Source organism: Vicia villosa, linkage group LG2, assembly GCF_029867415.1.
Source record: "Vicia villosa cultivar HV-30 ecotype Madison, WI linkage group LG2, Vvil1.0, whole genome shotgun sequence".
Taxonomy (NCBI): domain Eukaryota; kingdom Viridiplantae; phylum Streptophyta; class Magnoliopsida; order Fabales; family Fabaceae; genus Vicia; species Vicia villosa.
Window position 1 is genome coordinate 44,699,510 of NC_081181.1, and position 14,759 is coordinate 44,714,268.

The following is a 14,759-nucleotide window of genomic DNA, read 5'->3' on the forward strand; positions in this document are numbered from 1 at the left end:
GATGCCGAGGCGTGAGCGTAGAGACGCTAGTAGCGGTTTGTAGGCGGTACTTGAGAATTTATGCACGACACATTAGTTTTTAGTAATTGTTTCCTGAATGAAACATGAAGAGATCATTAATTAAATGTAAACACAATTTACCCATATCGTGAGTCATATGAGAACTTTGGGAAAAAAATTTCAAATGAGGAACTAGTCATAAAAATTCTTAGATGTATAAACCGTAGCTGGAAACCTAAAGTCACTATGATTTGTGAATCTAAGGATTTAGCGACTTTGAATACACATACTCTGTTTGGAAAATTGCACGAACATGAAATAGAACTAAAAAGACTCACCATAGACAAAGAAGAAGAAAAGAAAAACAAAAGTCTAGCACTCAAGGTCGATGAATCTGACTCTGATGGTGACATGTCTCTTATAATAAAGAACTTCAAAAGATTCATAAGGAATGAGAAGAAGAAAAAAGAAGAGCAAGAACAAGATGATGAAAATATATCATCCATTCCAACATACTACAATTGGGGAAAGAAATGGTACATCAGGCCTAATTTCCCCTAGCTCAAAAGGAAAATCAAAAGAAACCTTAGAAAAAGGAAAGAAAGCTTATGTTGCATTGGAAGATCCTACTTCTCTTATTAGATTTTTTTTTGCATTTGTAAAAAACTAACAAAAGAAACAAGTAAAGTGTAACAAGTTGTCGCCACATCTAAGGACATTATTTCCTCTCTTGAACTTAAAAATAAAAAAATTGAGAAATAAATAGAAATTCTTAGAGAAAGACAAAATGTTCAAGTTCAAAACCAAGGAAAGAAATAACTTATATATTCAGTTAAGAAATAAAAAAGCCTCTTACAACAAAGTTGGTTTTGGTTACGAACCAAATAATAATAGTAAAAACTTTAACAACATTTGTAGTGCTAAACCCATTTCTCATTTTAAAACCTTAAAATGCAATTACTGTAGTAAAGAAGGACACATTTCTATGTTTTTCTTCATTAAGAAAATTCATGAGAGCAAATAAGGACACCCTCCGGCAAAAGTAAAATGTTATTAGCCTGTAAATGCATATATCTCTAAGAAAAATGAAAAGAATGTTTATGAAACTAACAAAAAAATATCCAAAATGACATGAGTACCTAAAGTTAAGACTTAACCATTTCTTTGCATGAATGCTTTATAGTATCAAATGTTAAAGGTTATCTTGATAGTGATTGTTCAAAGTATATGACGGGTGACAAAACTTTATTCTCTAAATTTTTCCCAAAGAAGAAAGATTTGTCTCTTATGGAGATAATAATAATGGAAAAATTCTAGATTTTGGAACCGTTGATAAGTCCCTCAGTCAAACGATTGGGGAAGTTCTCTTGGTTAAAGCGTCAAAGCATAATTTACTTAGTATAAGTTAATTATGTAACAAAAATAATAGTGTAACATTTGATTCTTCTGGTTGGTTGTAGGGTCAAAAAATCTAAATCAAACAAAACTCTATTTACAAGTTCAAGAAATGGAAATACCTACACATTAAGTTTAAATAAAATTTCTTCAAACCATGTACGTCTCTAGTGAATTTAACTTTGTGAAACCTATAAAAAGGCCATTCCGAATTCAGAAAATCACATAACAAAATCTTAAACATTTAGTCAAGACTAATAAAATTCAAACTCTAAATTTCATATATTATTTTACACTTTAAAGAAAACCTAAAAAATGGTAGAGATCAAGAGAGCTAGAGATCAAGATCAGTGTCGCAAAACTTTGAGGAGTTGGAGAGAGAAAAATAAATTGATTGCAAATATAAACATAGGTATCAAAATTCCTATTTTATAGGAATCATATGAACAATACATACACATTTTATAAGTATTAACATCAAAACAAAATTATAACTTTCTCTCTTGAAGATGTTTAAAGAGTGAGATCGGTTAATGCCTAAACCTAAATCAAGGAAGCCTCTGTGAGGGCAAGGTACCTCTATCCGTGTTTTAATGATGTCAACACTTGCTAGTAGAATGGTTGGCATGAAAATCCTTGAAAACAAGCATTTTTGGGTATTTCTACTGTGTGTGTTGACTCATGCAGAAGTTAAGTCGACTCATGGATTGAAGTAGAACATTGCATCAAGCTCAGGACTGCTCGCGTCGACCCTTCTAGTCGACTCATACTGGGAGAAAAATAATTTTTGTTTGCATCGACGACGCATCGCTCTTGCAAAAGCCCTCCCACCATGCTCGGGACAGCTCGCGTCGAGTGGGCCTCCTACAAAGGATCGACCGCTCACTGTTTTCAATAGATTTCCTGCTATGTTTTTAGGTCTTGGCTATTTGGTAACACACACACACACACACACATATATATATATATATATATATATATATATATATATTGGCTTTCATCATTTTAAGACAACAAGAAAAAGTGAAAGATATACACATTGGGCTCATTATCATCATTCTCTCATTGCATTTATCAACAATTACACATAACAATTTTTGTTGATCAAAGTGCAGAGCTATGTTGATAACGTTCAAATTGAAGATTGTGATTCAGATTTGGGTTGAGCATTTGTGGGTTTTTTCTTGAATAAAACCATTGGGGTTTTGTCCTCCATTATCTTGGGGATTTGGGGATTTTTGCACAAGTCTTTGCTTCATAGATTCAGCCGAGTGAAAGGATTGGGAAATAGTGGGTTTGCGCAATCAAGTAGCGGTAACTGGAGGATTGTGAAGAAAGATTTGGGGTCAAACTTCTTGCGATCGAAATCATCCGAATGAAAGGTTTGCAGAATGCGGTGTGCGTGCAAACGAGTAGCGGTAACCAGAGGTTTATTCGAAGAGTTTGATGCGCTTGATTCATCTTGAATCAAGGGGAGAGAAGAGAATAGTTTCAGCTGCAACAATTTTCGTTGGGTGTTTGATGACTATTTCTTCTCTTGTAAAACTTTGCTACCTCATAATAAAACTTCCCAATTTGTGATTTAGAATTCGGGGCTGACGTACCCTACGCGAGGATGACAAGGGGAACAACCTAAACAAATCTGGTGTTGTTTTTCGCCTTCTCTATTGCTTTAATTTGCTTTGGCCTAGTTTGTGTGGTATTAAGTATTGAAATTGTTTTGCATAAATTGTAGTGTTTATCAAGTTTTTCAATAATCCATAGAATTCACATTGATTTCTATTTTTCAAACACTCGCTACAATTAATAAAAATTGAACTTGGGGTGTAGTGCATACCAAGTGTTTGATATTTTGATCACTCACAAACTATTGCCTTATTAGTCTAGCTTTATCCTACTTTAACAAGGCATTGGGAGTAGCTATTATTAAGTGATATTGTTTAAACGATTGATTGTATAGAGTACAAATTCTAGGCTCAACTTAATCATTCCATTCGGTTTCGCATATCCAATCTTACCAATAATGGATCATTTAAACGATTGTGATCCAGGCAGCTTTCATAATTTTTGAAAAACATTTTTTTTAAAAGCGCACCAATAAAAATCAAGTGATCTATTCAACCCCCTTTCTAGATCAGTGCTATCGTCTAACAGCCTCAAGCTTTTCCCTTGTTCTAAGGACTTTGTTCCTTCTATGCTTAAACAAACTTCTGCCCAAGTTTGGATGCGGATACACGGTCTCTCCCAAGAATATTGGAGACCATGCATAATTTTTGCTATAGCAAGTAGTATGGGCACTCCAATATGCATTGACTCTTCTTCAAACAAATATTCTTTTGAAAGACCTTTTGGACACTTTGTCCGTGTTAGAAGCCCTGAGAAGACCGTGGTTGCGGTCATAGTGGTTTTACAATATGGATAAGCTGAACTTGTTGGGGTTTTCAGCAAGGTTGATCGAAAGCTTATTGTGGCTATTTCCTTGAGAAGACAAGGTGCTAGTCAGGATTTTCAAGAATACATTGGTTGCGGTCAATGTGGTTGTCTGTAATCAGTTTGGTTATAATGGATTAAGTCCTTATTGAAAAGGCAAAATCACCTTTGTGGGTGGTCTGGAGTAACTTCGTTAACAGTGAACTTGGATAAAAATAATTGTGCTCATCTATTTTTATTCACTTGTTAACCTTGTGGTTTAAGTTGCAAAAAGATTATATTTTGCACAACTCAATTCAAACCCCCTTTCTTGTGTTTCTCGCACCTTCAAAATCCACTAATTTTTTAGTTGGGTTGGGTAGTGGGTTGTCCAAATATATTTAATTTTTTTTAAAGGGGGGTAAATCAAAACACGCCTATATTGCAGGGGGTAAATCACTATTAACCCTATTCATTAAAATCATAAAAGTTGTAATAATAAATGTTTGGTTAGTGGTTTTTTTGGGTTTGGGTATGGTTTAACCTGAAACCCAATTTTTTTAATGGATTTTTTAGTTTTTAAACCCATATCCACCCTATTACCCCACCCAACTTATTTTTTTGGATTTTTGGGTGGGTTTGACCCAACCCATGTATACTCCTAGTTACTGGTTTCCCCATCTACAATATTGACAAGAAACTTAGAATTCTCAACTCTAATCTAAATATTTGGAATAAAACTTCCTTTGGTCATGTCCCAACCAAGGTTATAGAAGCTGAAAAAGCTTTAATTGACATTCAATCTAATATTGAGTTGCAAGGAAACTAATGATCTCTTGCTGTCATACCCCAAAATTTACCCGGTATGATTCACGACTACTATTTATTAGGAGTTCCAAATTAGGAGTTATAGGGTTCAACATGCCAATTGTTAAACCCGTTCTCTTATGAATCAGGTTGAGAAAACAGGGGTTTGAATAATAAGTATTTTTGGGATCCAAACATTGGGCCCAATTACTACAAGGGTTTTATCATTTTGGGGGTATTTTGGGTTTTACTAACATTTGTTTTGATTATTATTATTTTTTTTATCATGACTAACCATATGTCTTTAGCATTATTAATTTTTGTATTAATATTAGGATTTTAGTTAAACATTAATTTTATTTGAAATAACATTATGTTGATTATTATTATTTTGATTATTAAGGTTATTGTTTTTATTATTGGGATTATTAGGATAGTTAGTATTATATTCTTAGTTAGGGTTAATATTTTTTTTGATTAGTATTATTTTTAGTTAACCAAATTTTATTATGGGATTATTGGACTCGGGGCAATGGTATGGCGTATTGGGCCAGTTAGTGGGTCTTGGGCCATGTAGCTTAGGTAGGGTATGGACTGGGTCAGGACCGACCCGGATCCTGTTCATTCTCCCCCAACCTCCAGCTCTGCGTAGCCGCTACCCACAAACCCTAATTCCTTGATTCTTCGAGATCAATTCAAAACGCAAAAACAAAATCAAATCATGAACAAAATGAAATCAAATAAAATTTTCATTAATTCATCAAATATTACAAATCGTAAATACAATCAAATCTGAATGAACTAATTGAATATAATAATCTAATCTAATCTTTCCTAAACGAATTAAGACCCTAACTAATATAAAAAGCAAAAAGAAATCAGAAGAGAGGGGGATTGATTTTTGGGAGAGGACGCCGTGAGGAGAAACCCTAAAAGCTTGGAGCTTCGATCGGTACCTGCAAACAGAAAAGAAAGAGAAGGATTAGGAGGTGAATCGGAGCTTACACGTTTCAACAACCAAGACAAAAGGTAACGAAATCCACACTTAGCTTATGATTGCTTGAGCTTGATTGCATGGGCTTTGGTTTAAATTCTGGAAAATTTGGTTTAGGTTTAGGGTCGGGTTCATAAAATTGATAGGGTTAGGGTTACGATTGTTAGGGTTCATATGCGGTTAGGTTAGGATTCGTAGGGTTCTAGTTTAGGGTTCATAAATGGTTAGGTTTAAGTTAGGTTTCATGAGGTTAAGGTTTGTGTTTATGCTTTCTGGGTTGGGATATGAAGATGGGGGCCGAGGGAGATGAAGATCACGGTGATCTTCATCGGAAACTGGGTATTTGGGGGTGGCCCACGGTGGTTGGAGTGGGGGTACGAGGGGTTGACGGTGGTCGTGAAGGGGTCTTCTGGATTTCGTGTGGTGTTCGCTGGGTTTGTAAAGAAGAGATAGGGAGAGTAGAGAGAACGATGAGGAAGAGAGGGGATTGAGAAATAAAAAGAAAAAAACAAAAATAATGATAATGATAGAGAGGTGGGGGAAGGGACCGAGGCAGGTGTGGGGAAGAGGGAAAAGTTTTTTTGGGGAAAGGGAAGGAAGAGATAAGGCTATCCCCTTGTTTCAACAGTCGCGCGACACGTGGCCACTCCCAGGCCATGTGATTGGACCGTTTTCTGAGCGACGGTATAGGCACCTTATCATGGTCTCTCATTCAACTTCACATGCATGTCATTGATAAAAATCTAGAAAAATCCTGGCCATCCATTACGCGTGAGTATACACCGTAGCCATACACCCTCACTACACCTGATCAGACGGACCCCATATGTAAGTGGGCCTAACCTAATGCTAATTGCACACCCTAGTTTTGCTGCATAATTGAACAATGCACCCCCTGCGAAAAATAAAAAAAACTAATTAATTTATTTTTTTAATTTTAATTAATTGTTCAAGGTATTCTTATAATTTTCTCTTCGATCCAGTTATATCTAATAGTCGTGTTGGTGAGAAATACTATAATAAAATTAAATTAAAAAATACATTCTATTTTGCTAAAAGGTTTTAACCATCTTATTGTTTACGATGATTAGCATATTTCTCTTTATCAATTCGTTATTATTTGTAATCAAATCTATTGATTATGAGGAGTAACGATAAAATAAATAACCAATTTTTAAAATACATTTATTTGCTATTAGTGATAATCGAATCTATCGATTAGAATTGTTAGCAATCATCCACTAATCTATTAATTATGGTGATCAAACCTATTGATCATTGCGATTAATAGTGCATACTTAAAATCAGGGTCGTACGCCAAATCTTAAAACACTTTTCATCTTCAAACTACGGATTTTAAACACTTCGATAAGGTAACTCAAAATGCCTTCTTACATTTATATCAAATCTAAGGCGTACAACCCTTTCCCCGAACTACGTAGACTCTGATCCTCCATAAGGAGGTACGTAGGCACTTGGAAAACCAAGGCGAGTCCCCTTCCCCAAAACCTCAATTCATTCAAATCTCACTTTTCGCCCTATTCATTTCCTTAGCTATTAAACCTAAACACTTTAGCCATAAACCTTTGCCTTAACTCAAAACCTTATGAAAGGGTTAAGGGTTCCTAACACCTTCCCTTGACCCGAATATAATAACTTATCCTGAATCTCTTAACTGCGTAAGGTTTCCTATTCGCCCTGGTAGAATAGGTGGCGACTCTAAAATCTAAAATATTTAGGGCAAGTTGCTACAGCTGACGACTCTGCTGGGGACTCAAAACCTTAGGGTTCTAGTTTAGGGTTAATAAATGGTTAGGTTTAGGTTAGGTTTCATGAGGTTAAGGTTTGTGTTTATGCTTTCTGGGTTGGGATATGAAGATGGGGGCCGAGGGAGATGAAGATCACGGTGATCTTCATCAGAAACTGGGTATTTGGGGATGGTCCACGGTGGTTGGAGTGGGAGTACGAGGGGTTGACGGTGGTCGTGAAGGGGTCTTCTGGGTTTCGTGTGGTGTTCGCAGGGTTTGTAAAGAAGGGATAGGGAGAGTAGAGAGAACGATGAGGAAGAGAGGGGATTGAGAAATAAAAAGAAAAAAACAAAAATAATGATAATGATAGAGAGGTGGGGGAAGGGACCGAGGCAGGTGTGGGGAAGAGGGAAAAGTTTTTTTGGGGAAAGGGAAGGAAGAGATAAGGCTATCCCCTTGTTTCAACAGTCGCGCGACACGTGGCCACTCCCAGGCCATGTGATTGGACCGTTTTCTGAGCGACGGTATAGGCACCTTATCATGGTCTCTCATTCAACTTCACATGCATGTCATTGATAAAAATCTAGAAAAATCCTGGCCATCCATTACGCGTGAGCATACACCGTAGCCATACACCCTCACTACACCTGATCAGACGGACCCCATATGTAAGTGGGCCTAACCTAATGCTAATTGCACACCCTAGTTTTGCTGCATAATTGAACAATGCACCCCCTGCGAAAAATAAAAAAAACTAATTAATTTATTTTTTTAATTTTAATTAATTGTTCAAGGTATTCTTATAATTTTCTCTTCGATCCAGTTATATCTAATAGTCGTGTTGGTGAGAAATACTATAATAAAATTAAATTAAAAAATACATTCTATTTTGCTAAAAGGTTTTAACCATCTTATTGTTTACGATGATTAGCATATTTCTCTTTATCAATTCGTTATTATTTGTAATCAAATCTATTGATTATGAGGAGTAACGATAAAATAAATAACTAATTTTTAAAATACATTTATTTGCTATTAGTGATAATCGAATCTATCGATTAGAATTGTTAGCAATCATCCACTAATCTATTAATTATGGTGATCAAACCTATTGATCATTGCGATTAATAGTGCATATTTAAAATCAGGGTCGTACGCCAAATCTTAAAACACTTTTCATCTTCAAACTACGGATTTTAAACACTTCGATAAGGTAACTCAAAATGCCTTCTTACATTTATATCAAATCTAAGGCGTACAACCCTTTCCCCGAACTACGTAGACTCTGATCCTCCATAAGGAGGTACGTAGGCACTTGGAAAACCAAGGCGAGTCCCCTTCCCCAAAACCTCAATTCATTCAAATCTCACTTTTCGCCCTATTCATTTCCTTAGCTATTAAACCTAAACACTTTAGCCATAAACCTTTGCCTTAACTCAAAACCTTATGAAAGGGTTAAGGGTTCCTAACACCTTCCCTTGACCCGAATATAATAACTTATCCTGAATCTCTTAACTGCGTAGGGTTTCCTATTCGCCCTGGTAGAATAGGTGGCGACTCTAAAATCTAAAATATTTAGGGCAAGTTGCTACAGCTGACGACTCTGCTGGGGACTCAAAACCTTAGGGTTCTAGTTTAGGGTTAATAAATGGTTAGGTTTAGGTTAGGTTTCATGAGGTTAAGGTTTGTGTTTATGCTTTCTGGGTTGGGATATGAAGATGGGGGCCGAGGGAGATGAAGATCACGGTGATCTTCATCAGAAACTGGGTATTTGGAGGTGGTCCACGGTGGTTGGAGTGGGAGTACGAGGGGTTGACGGTGGTCGTGAAGGGGTCTTCTGGGTTTCGTGTGGTGTTCGCAGGGTTTGTAAAGAAGGGATAGGGAGAGTAGAGAGAACGATGAGGAAGAGAGGGGATTGAGAAATAAAAAGAAAAAAAACAAAAATAATGATAATGAAAGAGAGTTGGGGGAAGGGACCGAGGCAGGTGTGGGGAAGAGGGAAAAGTTTTTTTGGGGAAAGGGAAGGAAGATATAAGGCTATCCCCTTGTTTCAACAGTCGCAACCTAAATCTCTTAACTGCGTAGGGTTTCCTATTCGCCCTGGTAGAATAGGTGGCGACTCTAAAATCTAAATTTTTTAGGGCAGGTTGCTACACTTGCGTGCTAAAGAAAGGAAAGCTCAAAGTGATCTTGAAGTAGCCCTTAATTTGGAAGAAAATTTTTGGAAAGAAAAGTCTATATTGAATTGGCATACTTCTGAGGATAGAAACACTAAGTTCTTCCACACATATGCTAAAATCAGAAAGAAAACTAATTTGACTTCCTCTTTGAAAATCAATGATGATTTCTTTACTGACAAGAACATTCTTGATAATCATATTGAGCATCATATAAAAAACTTGTTTAATCAAAACAGTATTTTGCATGACAATGGTATGATATAAGCTAACATACCTAAGTTTGTAGATGATTAAACAAACATCAAGCTCACCAAAATTTCTTATGAAGAATAGATACACCTAGCTGTCATGAATCTTAAAAGAGACTCTGTTCCTGGTCTAGATGGATTTGGAGCTTTATTTTACCAAAAATATTGGGATATTATTAAAGTTGATGTTATTAATGTTGTCACTCAATTTTTTTTAAGAATTGGATTCTTCCTCATTATAATGCTAACACTATTGTTCTTATCCCTAAAAATGTTGAAGATGATCCTTTAAACCACTTTAGGCCTATTGCTCTTGCTAATTTTAAACACAAAATTGTCACTAAAACAATTGCTGACTGACTTTCCACTATCATGCCCTTCCTCATTTCCCTTGAACAAAATGGGTTTGTTATAGATAGAAACATTAGAGATAGCATTTGCCTCACTTCTGAGGCTATAAATATCTTAAAAAATTAAGAGTTTTAGTGGTAGTAATGCCCTGAAAATTTACATTTCTAAAGATTTTGACACCCTTAGCTAGCCTTTCATTATAAAAACTCTTGAATGCTTTGGTTTTAGTTGTAATTTTTGCAATTGGATTCTTTTTATTCTTAAATATGTTTTTCTCTATATTGGTTTTGATGGCAATCAAGTTGGTTTTTTTAACTGCTTTAATGGTGTGAGACAAGGAGACCCTCTATCTCCTCTGCTTTTTTGTCTTGCAGAAGAGATATTAAGTAGAGGGATCTCTAAGTTGGTTAAAGATAATCAAATTAATTTGATTAGGGGATCTAAAAATTATTATGTGCCTTCTCATACTCTCTATGATGATGATATTATGATCTTTTGTAGAGGAGACCAAAGATCTATTAAAGCTATTGGTAACTTGCTAACTAATTATGCCAATTTTTCTAGTCAATTTTGTGATACCTCTAAATCTCTTATTTATGCATGTGGAATGTCTTCTAATAGGCACAGAAGGTTGGTTTATTTGCTTCGCTTCACTATGGCTTTTTCTCGCTTCATGTACCTTGGAGCTCCTATATTCATTGGAAGACTTAAGGCTACTCATTTCCAATTCATTGTTGATAAAGTTAGGATCAAGCTTGCTGCTTGGAAAGCTAGCCTCCTTTCTTTTGCGGGACGTGTACAACTTCTTAGATCTATCATCCAATGTATGTTGATGTTTACGGTGATTTTCGGTAAACAACCGCTAGTCCTCCAAACTATAAATATACTTTGGTTACTCGCAGGATCGACTAGATTGATCCTAGGACATAGTCAAATAGTTGTCTTTCGAGATAATTTGGTTCATGTTCGTTGGTCTTTTGTTTTGCTTCGAAAACTTATTTATGGTATGAACATATAAATGACTTGAGAAAATAAACTAACAAAATACACAACCGAAAGTAAACTGTTTATGAACGTAAATGTAACTTTGACAAGAATGTAACAGAAATGTAAACTTCAGAAATGTAAAGTGCAAGAATGTAAAGACTTATCGAAGAAAGTAAAGAAACTTAAATCAAAAGAAATACTAGGCGAAAAAGTAAAGGAAATTTAAAGATACTTTGATTCTGTAAATAGAAATACAAACATATTTAAAGTGTGGTGTCATACGTACATTTCTCAGCGAACTCTTTCTCTTAACACTTGATACTTAAGTGATTTGTGAGTGATTTGTACAAAATGAACACACTGGATCCTGATACTAAGACCCTTATTTATACTAATTCGACCCTAACGGTCCTACACTAGCGAAATGCCACGTTGCTCACATGCATGCATTTCGAATCCATGGGGCGCCATCTGTCCTCGTTAGGTTATACAGAATATTTTGAATTTCAAATCCTCCCGCCTGAATCCTCTTTCGATACGTGGCAACGTGTTCTTTAGTGAGAATGCAACGAAATACTACAAGTTTCAGTACTTTTGTATTTCAGAAAAACACTTAAGTCTCGAAGATAACCCATCTCGATTCAGCTTCGATTTCAGCCATCTTCATCATAAATAACATTCTCGGGAACGGCCATTGAAAGCCATTTTTCTTCAAACTCTAACTCTTAGAGAAACATATTCTCCAGTCGAAATCTCCAGCTAACAAATTGCCCCCAATAAATGCCTGTTTCGAAAAACAAGAGAAATAGGCCTTTCTTGTCATGATGAGATTTCGCTCTACTCATACCTTTTAGAGTTCCAAGACATCTGACTAATGTCACAATCATTTATGACTTATCTTTCAAAACGTCTTTTCATTTTCAAAAACGTCTTCTCAAAACGTGCGTCCCCACGTTATTGTCATTACTTATGATCATTGCTCCTAGATACTAGGAGTAAGGCTAATAACTGTTCTTCCGCCGTTAGATTAAATCAGCTTTTGACGCGTGCCCTTTTGACCTTCATTCAAAAAGATTTGAACAATTTTCACTAAACCTTTAAATACCAAAGCTTTAGCCTTCATGGATTTTTCATCATTACACAACCTTGTTCTCCATCCTTCTGAATCTAAACACACAAAAACCCTTTTAGATTTCAAACTTATTTCTTGAAGCAACTTCATCCATGGCGTCTTCTACCGTCCATAACCCTACATCGGAGACTTCAAACGCTCTTCAACCTGTTCAACAATTTCAACGCCCTACACAGGTGGGTAATCAGAAATACATTCCAGACCCAAACTTAGAAGAAACTCGTGCTATTTATGCTTCTCAGGTAATCATCCCTTTTCTTCTTTCTGGAAAAACCCATGCTTTTATGGGTCCTTTACCTGGAGATAATAGTTCTTCTCAAGGAAAATTCTTTCCTGCTTATTATAAAACTAGGCCCTTAGTTAGTAAAAACCAAATAGACCAAGGGGGTAACCCAATCTTAGCTGACACCACCAATGTAGACGATGCTTCGACTGAAGCCGCCTTAGTTCCAGTGAAAATTAGATTGAATTACGAGACCAACTTCCTCAAAGTGTTTAGATCAATCCCTTTAGCAAAGGATCCTGAACTTTATTATGCTTGGTTGGCTAAGGTGGAAACCAAAAAGGCTTCATTCTAGAAAGTATTAGGGATTTTTTATTTGATCCAATTATCTAAGACAGGCTTAGAATATAATTAAACCATGTTAGTAGCATCTGTATATTTCTGGGATGCTTCTCATAACACCTTCCATCTTCCTTGTGGGATGATTACCCCAACCCTTTTTGACATAGCCGCTATCACAGGGCTTCGACCAACTGGGGAAGTTTTTGATCCCAACTATATGGACACCTATACCATTCAGTTAAATGAAATCAAATCCACTTACACTCTGTTCATCCAGAGGCATCATGACCACACGACTGATGAAGTAACAGATGAAGAACATATTGCATTTCTGGCACTTTGGCTCTCGAGATGCGTTTTTTGTTCTAGATCTCTCCAGGTGGCAAAGAGGTACCTTTGTATGGCTAACCAGATAAATGCTGGAAGGAAATTAAATTTAAGACAGCTAATTTTAGGGTACCTTTATCAAAATCTTGGCGAAGCAACAGATCTCGTCAAAGATTACAAAACTGGAACTCTTCTCTTCGCTGGACCCTTCTGGCTATTACAGCTATGGCTCAACGCCACCTTCGAAGCTTATCTTCCACGTAAAGTCATTGTGGATGAAGAAGATACGGCCATTCGAAATCGAACAGTCGAAGGGACTAGACTAGCCCGTCTAACTCCTATAGAAGAACCAGGAAAACTGCGTGAAACTTTTCGAGCATACATGATGATGTTTGCTAAACGTTAACACTTCAATCCTTCTATGGCTCCATTTGTGAAAAGAGAGGCGGGTCCTGAATGGTTCACACGAGAATTTCCTGCAACCTCTCCAGATCAACAAGCCGAATCCATGATTATCTGGGAGGCTTTCTTGACGCCTAAACTGTTGTACCATCGACTACGGTCCCCAAAGAGTCACTGTTGTCTTCTTTGTTATCAACCTAATCTCGTATCAAGACAATTTGGGCTGGTTCAACTCAAACCTAAATGTATGTACGAAAAGAGAAATCACATGTGTCTTCACACTATGTACTCATGTGAAGAAGATTATGAGTCTAAAATCTCCAAATATGTTGGCATAACGACCCTCTCTCCCATTTCCTTCAACCTGCTTTCTATTCCACTATAGATTTCCATCAGTGGTGGACAGAATATTATAACAAGCAAATCTTCGATGTTGATAGTCTTTCGCAAGAACTCACTGAAGCTTTTGCTGATGTGCAGGCGAACTTCAAAAAAGGTACTTCAACTCATATTAAAGAAATTCAAGCTTTTCAAAAGTTCTTTGAAACTATCTATAGGCCTGATGATATTAGTCGGACCGTTCGTGAAGCTACGGTTACTTTGCGTGAAAATTTTTCCAACAAACTAGATAAGCTGAAATTGCCCACGTATGTTCGACCTGAACAACGTTATAAAGTGGCTTTCAAGCTCTATCCTCCAAAATTCCCTCCATTACCTAGTGCTGACTTTGGTGTGGCTTTAAGCCCTCCTTTTCCAGACTGGTTTATGTGTGGGAATGTCCCTAAAATCCTTTGCGAACAATCCAAAAAACGCGCCGAACGAGTGGTTCCGACTAAGCATACCTTGGATAATTTCAAAGGACATCTTCATATAGGCCTTGAGCACGTTCGTGTTTTGACTCCAATACCTGAAGGTTGGGGCTGGATAATCTTTCAATTAAAATTCTTTCTTCGTCTGTGTACTGACTTTTGTTGTTGTTCACAGCTCAAGGTCGAAAGAAAGTTATCAAGGAGGCGGCTGCACAAAAGGATGTTGAAGCTTCGAGAAGCAACAAGGCAAGTGGGAATGATTCTGTCACCACTGGCAAGAAACCAACGGTATATATTCTCACACTTTAACTTGTACTTTTTATTCTGAACATTACTTAAGTTCTTCATGATAAATATTTCCAAAGTTCGAAACCCCCACAAACTCCCAAGCGGAAATCTTCAACT